Here is a 16,009-nt window from a genome sequence, read left to right on the forward strand (position 1 = left end):
AATAACTGCTTTCCAGACAAACTTTTGTTCAAAATGCTTAAGAAAATGCTTGATGCCCGATTCATAGAGGTGCCAACGGTTTTGACAGTCCCAAAATTAAAAATCTTTGCTAGCTTCCCTTTTCTTCATGACAACCTCTTCAGAAAAAAGTTCCTGGCAATTATTCAAAAGGAATTCCCGGCACTGAACCTATAAAAAATCTTAAAAACCCAAAAAATCCATTTTAAACTATCGGATCCCTGTTTAAGACGAAAGACCGCCTTAGTCCTCTTCTAAAATCTAATGTTTGTATATAAATATACGTGCCCGAGATGTGATCACGGGACTTATGTGGGTTGTACGAAGAGGTTTACTAAAGTGAGAATAGATTCTCACAGGGGCTTAAGTTTTTAGAACGGGCAGCAGATTAACAAACCCCGAAACAGTCAAATATCAGAAATCACTCTAAATTATGTAAAACATATATTATTATGATAAGGATTTTATTATTATACGGCCACACGCAACGAAAACGACCTAACAACCTTGGAATCCATTATGATAAAAAAAGATAGTTTCCGTCCCTTAAATGCGCAATCCTCCTCTGTTCAGTTTGTTTATCGCCTAGAGTGCTTGTTTATTTTTATTCTTCTAAAAATTCTCTCAGTCACTGCCCGTCCTTTGCGAGGATAAGGTATAGAATAGCCTTACTGTTTTAGTGTTATTTATTTATTTTTTTTTAATTTTTTTACACCCATATCGTAATTTTGTATACTTTTTTCTGTAATTTTTTAAATATTTTAATGTAACTGTACTGTAATTTAGCGCTCAGTATGTTTTTTTTCTGTTTTAAGAAATTCATAAATTTTTAACCTGTTCTACATTCTGATGTTGATGTTCATTGAATTTTTAAATATTGCGTAATTTTTATGAATTATGCAGTGCGTAGTTTTAATGTTCGTGTGTTTATCTTTAATTATAGCCTTGAGAATGCGACTATGAGTCGTGAAACGTCGGCGAAATAAAAAATGTACCTGAGTACGATGCCTTTCCCTATGGTTCCCCTGATGAGATGTACATAGAGCGGCAGCTCCGTCGTTCTAAGGATATATATATATATATTAATTATATAGATATATTATATATATATATATATATATATATATATATATATATATCATATATAATATATATATATATATATACTATTATATAATATATATATATATATATATATATATATATATATATATATATCCTAAATATCATTTGAAATACCTATCATCCCAAAAATTCCAATATTTCCCTACCTCTGATGATATATTGAAAAAAAAAAGTTTAATTAACTAATAGTACCACGATAGCATTTACCACCGATGGGGAAATGCTATAACCCTTTAATACGCGAGGTGCCAAATATGAATAATGAAGTATATATATACATCAATAACATCATCAGTCGCTTCAATGCAGTGTAAAGTCAAAACACTACAAAATCGGAATCCTAAATCATAATAGAAGTGTTGGTAAATGAATTATATGTCAAGCGTAAATTAATACGTAACATCCACCCCACCTGGGCCACCCCCTCTTGGACCACCCTGTGTAGGACTGCATTATAGTGTGACAATTAGTGTCCTTATTCAATAGACGAGTCGGATTAATGTAGAGCAGAGATTTAATAATTTTCCATTACAATTTAATTCATGCTTGGATGAATCTATGTGTGGAAATGTAATTACTGTATCCTTTTGTCTTTTGATGGAATGACTCGACGACTTCTTTCAACCTGCAAAAGAAATAATTATTAGTAAATATGAATATGTTTATTGAATATCTTTACAAGAATGCGAACAAAGAAATGCTAAGTACGGTGTATTCGAGCATCAGACCATAGTATATGGAGAATGAAGATCTATTATGATGAATGAACTTATCTCTTGAATATATATATATATATATAATATATATATATAATATATATATATATATATATATATATATATATATATATTATATATATATATATATATATATATATATATATATAATATATATACTATATATACATATACAAAAAATATGATATATATATATATATATACTATATATATATATATATATATATATATATAATATATATATTATAAAGTATGTGCGTGCGTAGTTGCATTTTCTGCATGCGCTTGCTTTTTCCATTTCCATGACGGTCAATGTTCTCTGGTTATTTTTCGAAAGCCACTATTTGAAATTACCGTCCTTATAAATTTGACGAATAGCGTTACTTCAGGGCAACAGCTCTCAAATAGAAGGATTAAGAGTAATCTGCTTATTCATAGGCAACGCAAATTAAAAACAAAACCACACGATTTCTGTTCAAAATGTTAGCAATAAAACAAGAATAAAACAATTTTGCTGTGGCAGTTCCGGGTATTAAAGTACGTGCAATTTATTTTTTTTAGGCAGGGAGAAAACACGGCCAAAAAAATAGTTTTAAAACCAAATTAAATTCTAAGTGGAATAAAAAATCACTGGGAAAGGAAGTATTTGCAAACCGTGAAAGCAGACCATCCTTGACAAGTCAATTGTTTGATTATTTTGCATGCTTTCACACCAATTATTAAAATTTATTTTTAATTAAAATCTATTTTTCATTATATTATTTTAAATTTGACGATTAATATTTCATAAACCGCTAAAGTTTATTTCCTCGTTTTTTCCATAATTAGCAACTGTGTTTTCAATTGCTATCCTTTATATATATATATATATATATAGATATATATATATATATATCTATATAATATCTATATATATATATATATATATGTGTGTGTGTGTGTGTGTGTGTGTGTGTGTGTGTGTGTGTGTGTGTGTCATTAAAAGCATTCTTCCTCAACCTAAACTAAGCTATTACCAATAATTGCCTATCTGTTTCCAAGGCGCTTTATTCCTTCCATGAATTTTTTAGTTTATGAATAATAAAAACACGAATATTGCTAAACTTATTTACTAAAATGATTCTGTGGAAATGATAATAATAATAATAATAATAATAATAATAATAATAATAATAATAATATAATAATAATAATAATAATAATAATAATAATAATAATAATAATAATAATAATAATAATAATAATAATAATAATAATAATAATAATAATAATTAACGACTCTCTACAGTGAACGGGATGATGATGATACGTTCAGCCTCCTTCTTCTCTCTATGATGCTAATCTTAAAAACGAAATAACGTATTCAGTGGCTTCATTACGTAATGAATTACGAAAATGTGGTTTGTTTGTCTCGTACCCTCATCCCACCCCCTCCCCCCACACCCCCATCCCCAGACGTTTTTTGGTGAAAACACTTCAGCAGCGATGGTGCTTAACCGCAGGAAGCCTCTTCAACTCGTCCGTTAATGGTTAGTGTAAGTTGTAAGTTGCAATAATTATCATCATCATTATGCTAATCGCTTTAACGTATCCAATTTTTTTTATTGTCGATGTAATAACCATTACGATACTGTCAGGGTGATAACCATTATCATAGACATTCATCTATACGAGGTCATTCAATGCTGATAAGGAAATTGACGGTACAGTAAAAAGGTTTGAATGGTTTAACCAGAGGAAAACCTCAAAGCAGTTGCACCATGAATCAACTGTCAGGAGAGGGTGGGAAGTAAGATGGACGAAAGAGAATATAAACGGAGGTATGGTAAAAGGAATAGAAGGGGTTGCAGCTCGATAGATACTAAGTGTGAATAAATCCTCTTTGAAACTATATTACTGGAACATGCTCCTGATTCTCCAAATGTTTATTAATCTGAATCTTAACAAATAATATCTACTAAAGAAGTAAAGGATATTTTGAAAATGATAAAGAAAGCATTTTTGGGCCAATTCTGACCAACATCAAACAGTGAAAAAAAAAAAAAAAAGAATTTTATAATAAATACAAAACAAGTAAATAAAAAAAAACTCAACTTTTACATTCATCATCAAACTATAAAAAATTTAGATAAATAAACGAACGGTATTAAATCTTACAATATTCAGTAGTATGCATGACAAAGGACCCGTTTGGTGACGGAAAAAAAAAATCCACTAAAAGGAAAAAATCCAATAAGCTATATTGAACGGGTCCGTGTCAATATGTGTTAACTACTGGTATATTCATTGCTTTTCCGGAACGCTTTTTTCAGCCTTTTTATTTTTTTCATTACCTAAAAAAATATATAAGACTTTTAATTTTTTTTTTTATTCTGAAAACACTATATGTGTATTTTAAAAATATGACGCACATGATTAATGCAGTCTCGCTGTTTAAATACTTGCAGTGGTTTTTTTAAATCTCCTGATATGAATAATGATTATCAATAAAACATGGACCATTGCCTTACAAAAATAGCTACTTTTCTGAATTACATGTCCATCTTGTCCTAAGGTTAGGTGACCAACTACACCTTCAACACTCTGAACCTATACTCGAATTTTATCTACAATAACAAATTCAAATGAAGCTAAAAAAAAAAGGTCACCATTCCCACTGGCGCATGAAAATGAAATAAAAGTTGACATCTGAAGCAAAGAACACCAATATATACCAAAACTTGAGTAAACATCATATCTCAAACATACCAACAGGTATACAAACCCCTTCGGAACTCGGTAGAGAAATTGTTTTCGAATGTAACTCCAAAAGGGAAGTGTGTATAATACCTGAAAGAAGACAGAGGAGAACTTTTTAGCTGGGAACACGGAGACATAACTCTTGGGGGCTGAAAGTTAAGCCTTTAAAACGCGGTGTTTCCGTTTTACTTATTCCGTTTTATCAACTTTTCTTGGCCTTTGTGCGGAGGGGAATGTACTATATGCGTCTGTCTGTCTGTCTGTTTGATAAAGAGAGTACGAAAGAAGATTTATAGACAAATACGAACGTCAACAGAAGACAGAGAACAGACAATTATTTTTTTAAATGAAGGCTATGCATGATCGTGAATTATATTACGTATAACTACCTATACAACCACATACACTCATATGTCTTAATTTATAGTGCATTTAATATCAAAGTATAGATACTGCGCCATGTTTACTGTACATAGATACATACAAAAAGACACACACACACACATGCAAGATGCGAATGCTCTCTCTCTCTCTCTCTCTCTCTCTCTCTCTCTCTCTCTCTCTCTCTCTCTCTCTCTATATATAGATAATATATATATATATATATATATAATATATATATATATATATATATAATATATATAGAGAGAGAGAGAGAGAGAGAGAGAGAGACGAGAGAGAGAGAGAGAGAGAGAGGAGAGAGAACGTTGGCACCTTGCTTGCAATGTTGCAATGCATATTGATACGCGTTCGTTAACGGTATGGGTTTCGTCGCATTGCAGAATGAGCCCTCATTGACCAGAACTGGCTCGGTTCGTTCGGAGTCTTCCCGAACCACCTCACTTTCATCCGGTATCCGGTCTATTGAGCGAACCACTGATGCATTAGACCTGATAAGTCCGTTTACTTTAACAGAGATCGTTATATAAAAAATCGCTATTATTATTATTATTATTATTATTATTATTATTATTATTATTATTATTATTATTATTATTATTATTATTATTTAGATTGAAGATATTGCTGCATCTTTCAATCAGACTCGTTTGAAAGAGGGTTCCTTCCAATATATTATTATTATTACTTTTTTTTTTTGGGGGGGGGGAGCTATCACAGTCCTCCAATTAGACTGGGTGGTATTTATTATTATTATTATTATTATTATTATTATTATATTATTATTATTATTATTATTATTATTAATTATTATTATTAATCAACAATGAGAAAGCAATTATTAGAAAATAGAGAAGAACCTTTATAAAATTAAACGCAGCCGAGGCAGCAAGTTACTTTCAATAAAACATATTTAAAAGGAGGGTCTACTTCCAGCATATTATCATTATTATTTATATTATATTTTGGTTTATCACAGTGCTCCAATTCGACTGGGTGGTATTTATAGTGTGGGGTTCCGGGTTGCATCCTGCCCTCTTAGGAGTCCATCACTTTTCTTACTATGTGCTGCCGCCGTTTCTAGGATCACACTCTTCTGCATGATTTTTCTAGATTCCTTTTCAGGGATCTTGGATCGTGCCTAGTGTCCCTATGATTATGGGTACAATTTCCACTGGCATATCCCATATTCTTCTTATTTCTATTTTTTAGGTCTTGATGCTTATCCATTTTTTCCCTCTCTCTTCAACTCTGGTGTCCCATGGTATTGCGACATCAATGAGTGATACTTTTTTTTTGATTTTTTCAATCAAGTCACGTCTGGTCTATTTGCACGTATCACCCTATCTGTTCTGATACCATATTATTATTATTATTATTATTATTATTATTTTATTATTATTATTATTATTATTATTATTATTATTATTATTATTATTATTGTTAGAATGTGAACCCTATTCATAATATACTTGAAGTCAGTCATTGCAGCTGGTAATTGTGCTCATAGTTCTAGATGAGGGAATGCAAATATACCTGCCTTTAAATATAATAGGTTGTAAATATATTTACCTTCATTATTTACTGATTTTATTTGTATTCATTTTCACGATAAACGAGGCAGGACTCCCGATTCCACAGTCCTTAATAAATTAATGTTTAGCTCAACGAATGCACGGCTGATTTTAACGTACTTATTATTATTATTATTATTATTATTATTATTATTATTATTATTATTATTATTATTATTATTATTATTATTATTATTATTACTCAAAATTCAAGCTTCCAACGAATATGGTGTATTTAACCCAAATCGTCCAGTCCTTCCAGGGGTTCGAACTTCTGCTTACTTCCTAGTGAGGCGAACGTTATAACCACTAGCCTATCGATGCCGGTAATGTTCTGATGATATAAATATTTTTTTATTTTCTCGATTGTAGTTGATAAAAAATAAGTGGTTTGTCATATGATACTATTTGTGTATATTAGCTATTTGTGTGTAGTCATTAAACAAGTTTCTTCGGCGCAACCGGGTTTTCTCTACAACGTATAATGATGTATGAAACGTTCAGGCACGGTCTGGTGGTGGCCTACGTTGTTGGTACCTTTAGCGCTGCCAGAAGTAAAATTATGGCTAACTTTAACCTTAAATTAAAAAAAATAAAAAACTACTGCGGCTAAGGGCTGCAATTGGTAAGTTTGGTGTTTGGAGGGTGGATGATGTACATACAAAATTGTAGCCCTCTATCCTCAGTAGTTTTAAATCTGAGGGCGGACGGACAGACAAAGCCAACACAATATAGTTTTCTTTCACAGAAAACTAAACAGTGGTTTGCAATAGATGTATTCATGAAGATGGTACTCGGATTAGATTTCATTTATAACGGACGGACTCATAGAAATAATAATAGGAATATTTCTAATTCTTAATAAATATATTCATAAAGGCTATACCCGGAATCATATCCATTCACAGGGCAAATAACAAGCATTACCTCATTAACAAATGATTTTTTCTTTTTTTCTTTTAATTTTTAAACACAACATGGTACGAAAACTGCGTGGCGCTTCAGAAATTACAAGCAATATTATCACATCATGTATTGGCAATAAAATATATATATATAATATATGATATAGGTAGAGGTAGATGTAGATAGAAGGAGACTAGAGAGATATAGATAGATAGAATAGATATATACATAAGATAGATATATATATAGAGATAGATGAGATGATAGATATAGATGTAGGGATGATTATCAGATATATGATATATAGAAATAGTATATAGGATCAGTAGTATATATATATACATATATATGTATATAGATATATATTTTTAGAGTATAGATATATATATAGATATATATCATATATACATATAGATATAGAGATATATATAGATATATATATACCGATACATATATATATATACCATATATATATATAATATATAATATATATATATACATTATATATATCAGATATATTAGTATATATATATATATATATATCATATATATATATATATATAATATGTCAGTCCGATACAAGGTGAAGGACAATCCTTTATTCCCATTATATGTACTTTTATTGTCGCGACGTTTCAAGACATAAAAGTCCCATTATCAAGCTAAAAGAGATAAAAAAACAAAAGTTAAAATCACAAACTCGGCATACATATTAAAAGCTTAAAAAGTTAACAAATATAAAAAGCAAGTACAAGAGTAGGAGGAGTCAATACCATCAGGTGCTGAAAGCACAGACCGAGTGACAATTCAGGCCAGGGTCAGCTTCGACTTGAACTCACGAGAGATACAGAGGTGTTGCGGAAGACGGGTGTTTAACTGCGGAACGAGTGTTTAATGAAAAGTGATTCTAAAATAGCTAAATGCTTTTCGTTAGGGGATTGGCTATAATTTTAAATCTTTGTAATTCATGTCATGTTTACATTTCTTTGTGTGCTCGCGTATACATGAAAACTCAGGATTATTTAATTTGACACCTGTTCTATAACTAACGCCACGATGAGAGTCTAATCTCACTTTGAGTATATATATATATATATAATATATATATATAGATATAATATATATATATATATATATATATATATAGTATATATATATATACTATATAGTATATATATATATATATATACATATATATATATATATATATATATAGATGTACTGATATAGATATATATGATATATATATATAGATATATCGATATATATATATATATATATATATATACTATATATATATGTATATATATATATACATATATATATATATGTATATAATTATATAGACATGATATAATATGATATATGTATATATATATATGTATTATATATATATATAGATAGATATATATATATACATATACATATATATATACTATATATATATATATATATATATATCTATATATATATATCAGTATATATATATATATATGTATATCTATATATATAATATCTATATATCTACTATATATACTATTATATATATATATATATATATCTATATATATATATATATATATATATATATATATTTACACATTGTTACGTATCAAAAAAGATTTCTCTCTCTCTCTCTCTCTCTCTCTCTCTCTCTCTCTCTCTCTCTCTCTCTCTCCTCTAATTACATATAGTTACGTATCACAATGAACAGTTTTTATTCTCTATCTCCTACATTAGAAGATTCCTGTGGTGTATTGATATAAGCAGGGTGCTCTCTCTCTCTCTCTCTCTCTCTCTCTCTCTCTCTCTCTCTCTCTCTGCAAGGGGATATTGCAGATATGGAGAAAATTGCAGATTCAGACACAAAATGAATAATTATGATGAAGGAAGAACACATATTATGAAAAGTTGGATTTTTTAATGTCAGAATTTTCTGAAATGAAAAAAAAGAACAACATACCAGAACAGGAAAGAGACATGGGAAGATCCTTATTATTACCATATTAATGAAGGAGAAAACACGCAAACCATCATAGTGATGAATGCGCAGGGTTTAGTTACGAGTAACTCAAAAAGAAAAATAGAGTACTTAGAAGAACTAACCCAAATTGAAAAGAAAATAGATATAATGAATATAAGTGAAACCTGGTATTCCCAAGAGACTGGGAATGATGATCAAATAAAAGGGTTTCAAACTTATAGAATCAGATGAGAAAAAAAATAGGAATCAAGGGGGAACCGCAATATATGGGAAAGACAAAAAACAAGGAAAAAAAAAAATATATGAGAAATATAGTAACTCAGAATGTGAACTAATAGCGGTAGAATTTGAATCTGAAAAATTAATGAACAGTAATAATATAGACCTTCCTAATACTAAAGAGTTTGACTTAATAATAGAAAAATTGGATGAGATATGTGAAATCACAAAGGACTGGACTATTCTCCTATCTGGAGACTTCAACTTTCCTTTTCGTAGACTGGGAAAGAACGAATAGGGATTGTGGATGTACTTATACATATAAAAAAGAGAGTAATAGTAGTGCAGAAGATAAGAGGCAATTCGAAAAGCTATTAGATATGCTACTAGAATACAACATTCAACAAATAAATCACCTGCCAACAAGAAAGGAAAATACTTTAGACCTAGTATTTGTGAACGAGATGAATTATGTTAAAGAAATAATAGTTTATAATGCGACGGTATTTCAGACCATAACTGTTTTCATAGAATTAACAGTCCAGTTACCAAAGCAAGTTGAAAACAGAGATAAGCAAGAAATGAAAAAGTGGGAAGGATATGGAAAATACAACTTCTACAGTAAAAATATAAAAAGAAAATGGTCAAAGTACATGAAGAATTAAACAAAGATTGGGATAATATTTTCGTAAGTGATGACATATAGGTAAATACGAAGATATTATATAAAATATTGCGGAAGAAAATAGTGGGGAAAAATAAATTATACCGAAGAAGAAAAGTAAACATCAGTCATGATACCAAGAGACAGAAGGATCTTGTTCCAGAAAATCAGAAAGTGGAAAAAAGGTCTAGCAAAAAAAAAAAATGCATGGAAAGTTATAGAACTAAAAAGTAAGATAGAAAATGCAGAACAAAAGATTATACAATCAAAAGAAAATGAAAAACGGGACTTGGAAGAAAAAACCCTATTAAATATCAAGCAAAATCCCAAACTATTATACTCATATGCGAAGAAGATGAATAAAAGAAGACTAGAAATAGGCCCTCTAAGAATTGAAGGAGATTAACGAATGAATGAAAAAAAGGAAATTTGCAACATACTGGCAGAACGATATAAGAGAGAATTCACCCCTAGAATAAGCTAATGAAGATAATGATATAGAAGTAAGGGATGAAAATAGTGAATATTTAGCTGACATAGATATTAATGGAAGCTGATATTGGTGCGGATATTAATGAAATTAAAAATGGAGCTGCTGCAGGGCCTGATGGAATTCCTGCTATTTTGTTAAAGAAAGTAGTTCATTCTATCGCAAAGCCACTTGCAATATTATTAAGCCAAAGTGTAGATACAGGCAAGATTTATGATGAGCACAAATAGCATATATTACCCCTACTTTCAAAAGTGGATCTAGACTAGAGGCAAGTAATTATAGGCCTGTGAGTCTAACATCACATATTATGAAAGTGTATGAAAGGGTAATGAAGAAAAATATTATGAACATTTTAATAAAAAATAATTTGTTAATAATAAAGGACAACATGGTTTCGTACCCGGAAAAAGTACACAAACCCAACTGTTAGTCCACCGTGAGAACATATTCAAAAATATGAAAAGCGGAAATGAAACAGATGTGGTTTATTTAGACTTTGCAAAAGCTTTTGATAAAGTAGACCATAATATATTAGCGAAGAAAATTAGAAAACACAATATCTGGATAAAGTAGGAAGATGGTTAAAAGAATTTTTACACAACAGAAAACAGATAGTTATTGCAAACGACGAGAAATCGGATGAAGCCAAGGTAATATCCGGTGTGCCGCAAGGTACGGTGTTAGCTGCAATACTGTTTGTTATTATGATTGAAGACATAGACAATAATGTTAAGAGTTCGGTAGTGAGTAGTTTCGCAGATGACACAAGAATAAGTAGAGAAATTACTTGTGATGAAGATAGGAACGCTCTACAAAGAGACCTTAACAAAGTATATGATTGGGTCAGAGGTAAATAGGATGGTATTTAACTCTGATAAATTTGAATCAATAAATTATGGAGACAGAGAAAGAAAGCTATATGCATATAAGGGACCTAATAATGAGACAATCACAAATAAGGAAGCAGTTAAAGACCTTGGTGTGATGATGATAGGAACATGTTATGCAATGATCAAATAGCAACTCTGTTGGCAAAATGTAAGCAAAAATGGAATGTTGTTACGGCACCTTCAAAACAAGAAGAAAAGCCTGAACACATGATTATTGCTTTATAAAAACATATGTTCGTAGTCCACTTGAATATTGCAATATGATATGGTACCCACACTATCAAAAGGATATTGCACAAATAGAGAGTGTACAAAGGTCCTTTACAGCTAGAATAGAAGAAGTTAAAGACCTTGACTACTGGGAAAGACTACAATTCTTAAAATTATATAGTCTAGAAAGGAGAAGAGAACGCTACATGATAATTCAGGCATGGAAACAGATAGAAGGAATAGCAGAAAATATCATGGAACTAAAAATATCAGAAAGAGCAAGCAGAGGTAGATTAATAGTGCCCAAAACTATACCAGGAAAAATAAGGAAAGCACACAGGACATTAATCCACTACGCACCAGCATCGATAATGCAGCGTCTATTCAATGCGTTGCCAGCTCATCTGAGGAATATATCAGGAGTGAGCGTAGATGTGTTTAAGAATAAGCTTGACAAATATCTAAACTGCATCCCAGACCATCCAAGATTGGAAGATGCAAAATATACCGGAAGATGTACTAGCAACTCTCTGGTAGACATTAGAGGTGCCTCACACTGAGGGACCTGGGGCAACCCGAACAAGATGTAAGGTCTGTAAGGTAAGGTAAGCTCTTTAATTACATATAGTTTACGTATCACGACGAACAGATTTCATTTCTCTCTCTACATTCGAGGATTCCTAAGGTGTATTGAATTTCAGCAGGGTGCTCTCTCTCTCTCTCTCTCTCTCTCTCTCTCTCTCTCTCTCTCTCTCTCCCTTGGTAGTTACAGATCCCAGTCTGTTTGCTCTAGATAGTCCTGTTTAAACAAAACTCGACGGCGCTAGCAGCAGAAGGCTTTCACAAAGCATCTTTTCGATTTAGGTCCGGAAATCTCTCGGGACATCGTATCTGAAACGGCTATATTTGTATTGCTGGATTTTTATGTTTATTCTTTTATTAACTCTGAAGGCATATAATGTTCCCGTGCCGTACGCATTCCTTTCTATAGAGATGTTCTGTTTACATAAGGGTCGTTGAGATCTTATTTTTATTTCGATAAAGCGGTTTCTTTCTAGACAATATCTTTAGGCTTTAAGAGTTCCATTCTGTAGAGATGTTTTGTTTACATAAGGCTATTGAGTTTATTTTTTTTTTATTTACATATAAGTCGTCAAGACAATACCTTTTGTCTTGTACATTCAATCCCTTTTTGGCATTCTTGTCATGTAATCTTATGTTGTCTGTCTATGTATATGGCTGAGGGTCTACCTTAATTATTTTTCTTTACATTTGGAGTTGGAATTTTCAAATTTTATTACTCGACGTGGGACGATTACAACCTTAGGGTTATCAGAATGACATGTTATTTCTATTTACATTATCTACATAAATACTGGAAGGCATTTGAACATGTCTATATAGTTTCATGTATATAATATATTTATATATATATATATATATAATATATATAGATATATATAAAATATATATATATAGATATATATATGTGTATTATATATATATATATATATATATATATATATATATATATATATATATATACATATATATATATATATATATATATATATATATATATATATATATATATATATATATATATATATATATATATATATATATATATAATATAAACATTCATTGAATAGAATGGCCTTTTCATTGTTAACCAGCAATTTTGAAATTGCTTCATATTTTCTCATTATTTTCTTCACTTCATTGTCCAGGTTATTAATAAAATGAAGTGAAGAAAATAATTAGAAAATATGAAGCAATTTCAAAAATGTTGGTTAACAATGAAAAGGCCATTCTATTCAATGAATGTTGTATCCGTGAAAAATTGTGCCCTTAAAGTATCATAATATATTATAGTATATAATATATATATATATAATATTTATTATACTATATATAATATTATTATCTATATAACTATATATATATATATAATATACTAATAATATAATATATATAATTATATATAAATAATTATATATATATATATATATATATATTATATATATATATATTTATATATAATATATATATAGAAAAGGTTCCACATATTTCCATGTGAAAGCGGAAAACTGTGAGAGAGAGAGAGAGAGAGAGAGGGAGAGAGAGAGAAAGAGAGAGAGAGAGAGAGGAGTTCCTATCAATTCTACTTCCTTTTTTATCCGTAACAGTTAGAAAAGTTCTTATCCTCTTTGAACCAAACTATTGTTTGTTGTCAAATTTCAAAGGAAGAAACTAGAGCACCTTTAGAAGGTGCAGCGGAACCTAGAGACAGGGGAACTTCCAGAAATTTGGATTCATAAAAAAAAAAAAAAAGACATTTCGTAAGCTCTAAAAAAATAAAAAAACACAAAATAATTCATTGAAAAAAATATTTTGATTCTTTTAGGTAAGATTGCTATTTATTATATGACACCTCCAAGGTTAATGAAATACGAGAGAAATGTAATTTGACAAAAAAAAAAAAAAATTGATTTAGCGAGGAAAAGACGCTTCACGAAATCCGAATTGATTTTCTATACTATTATTTTGCCTATTGTTATATTGTCTATATTACGCTTCAAGATGTAACAGAATACTTGTTACTTCAGAGTTATTTTCATACTACTGTATGATAATAAACACTAATTTTGGCCAAGATTTCCAAACATTGTCATGTTTCTTAAAAATATTTCGTTTGTCGAATGCCGGTGTAGTTAGTTATCAACCTAATCCATTATATATATATATATATATATATATATATATATATATATATATATATATGTATATATATATATATATATATATATATATATATATATATTATATATATATCTATATATATATATATATATATATATAGATATATATATATATATATATATATATATATATATATATATATATATATATATATATATATATATACTATATATATAGATATATATATATAATATATATATATATATATATATATAATATATATATATATATATATATCCATATATATATATTATATATATATAGATGAAATGTCTAGTGCAGTGCTTAGGTCAGCATAGACACAAAAGTTATTATGTAGACATTCTAATGCAGATAAGAGGATTTGGGCGTGGTTACATTTCCTTGTGTTACAGTTTTTTGGGGATGTTGTCATGTTGGCAGTAAACCTTATGATTTGTTACAGATTATGAAAAAAAAAAAAAAAAAAAAAAAAAAAAAAAAAATAAAAAAAAAAAAAAAAAAAAAAAAAAAAAAAAAAAAAAAGGATAAAAAAAAAAAAAAAAAAGAAAAAAGAAGGAGAGAGAGAAGAGAGAGAGGAGAGAGATAGAGAGATGAGAGAGAGAGATCGGGAGTAGAGCGAGAGAGAGAGAGAGAGAGAGAGAGAGAGAGAGAGAGAGAGAGAGAGTTACACTACTAAGTGACGGATAATGAAATTCATCTCGCACACGAAAACGAATTTAAGAATGGATTTTGATTTTTTAACAGATTTTTCTCTGAACCTAATATACTAAAATTGATTCTCGTATACAAAATAAGGTGCAATACTCGATACTCACTCTTGTATCAATAATTTCTTGATCTGTAACTCACTTTTATTCATTTTCGAAGGGTTTAATCTGTCTGAATCTATGGCGTGAAAGACGAAAATATCGTAATATTCCAAGACTAGTTTTTTTTTTTTTTTTTTTTTTTGCAGCAATTAAGAATAACCGTCACCTTTCATTTTGTTCTGTTTCTATATGATTGTTTATGTAAATCTAATTATGCTTAAAAAATAACTACCCATTTTCTATACAAATAAGAAATCTTTAATTAAATATAGCTGTTAATTGTTACACCCGCTCGAGACCTTTAAAAGAAAAACATATTTATCAAACGTGGTTTTAAAGGAACTTTAAGAATTAATACGTAAACATGATTCCTGCAAACAATATAGGAAATAGCATATATTTTGGATTAAACACAATGAACTTTTACCAAAAGACAAATGAATAACTACAGACGATAATGAATTCACCAAATGCAGTTCTATGGGGCATTTAAGAAT

The sequence above is a fragment of the Macrobrachium nipponense genome, chromosome 32 (assembly GCF_015104395.2).
Source record: "Macrobrachium nipponense isolate FS-2020 chromosome 32, ASM1510439v2, whole genome shotgun sequence".
Taxonomy (NCBI): Eukaryota; Metazoa; Arthropoda; class Malacostraca; order Decapoda; family Palaemonidae; genus Macrobrachium; species Macrobrachium nipponense.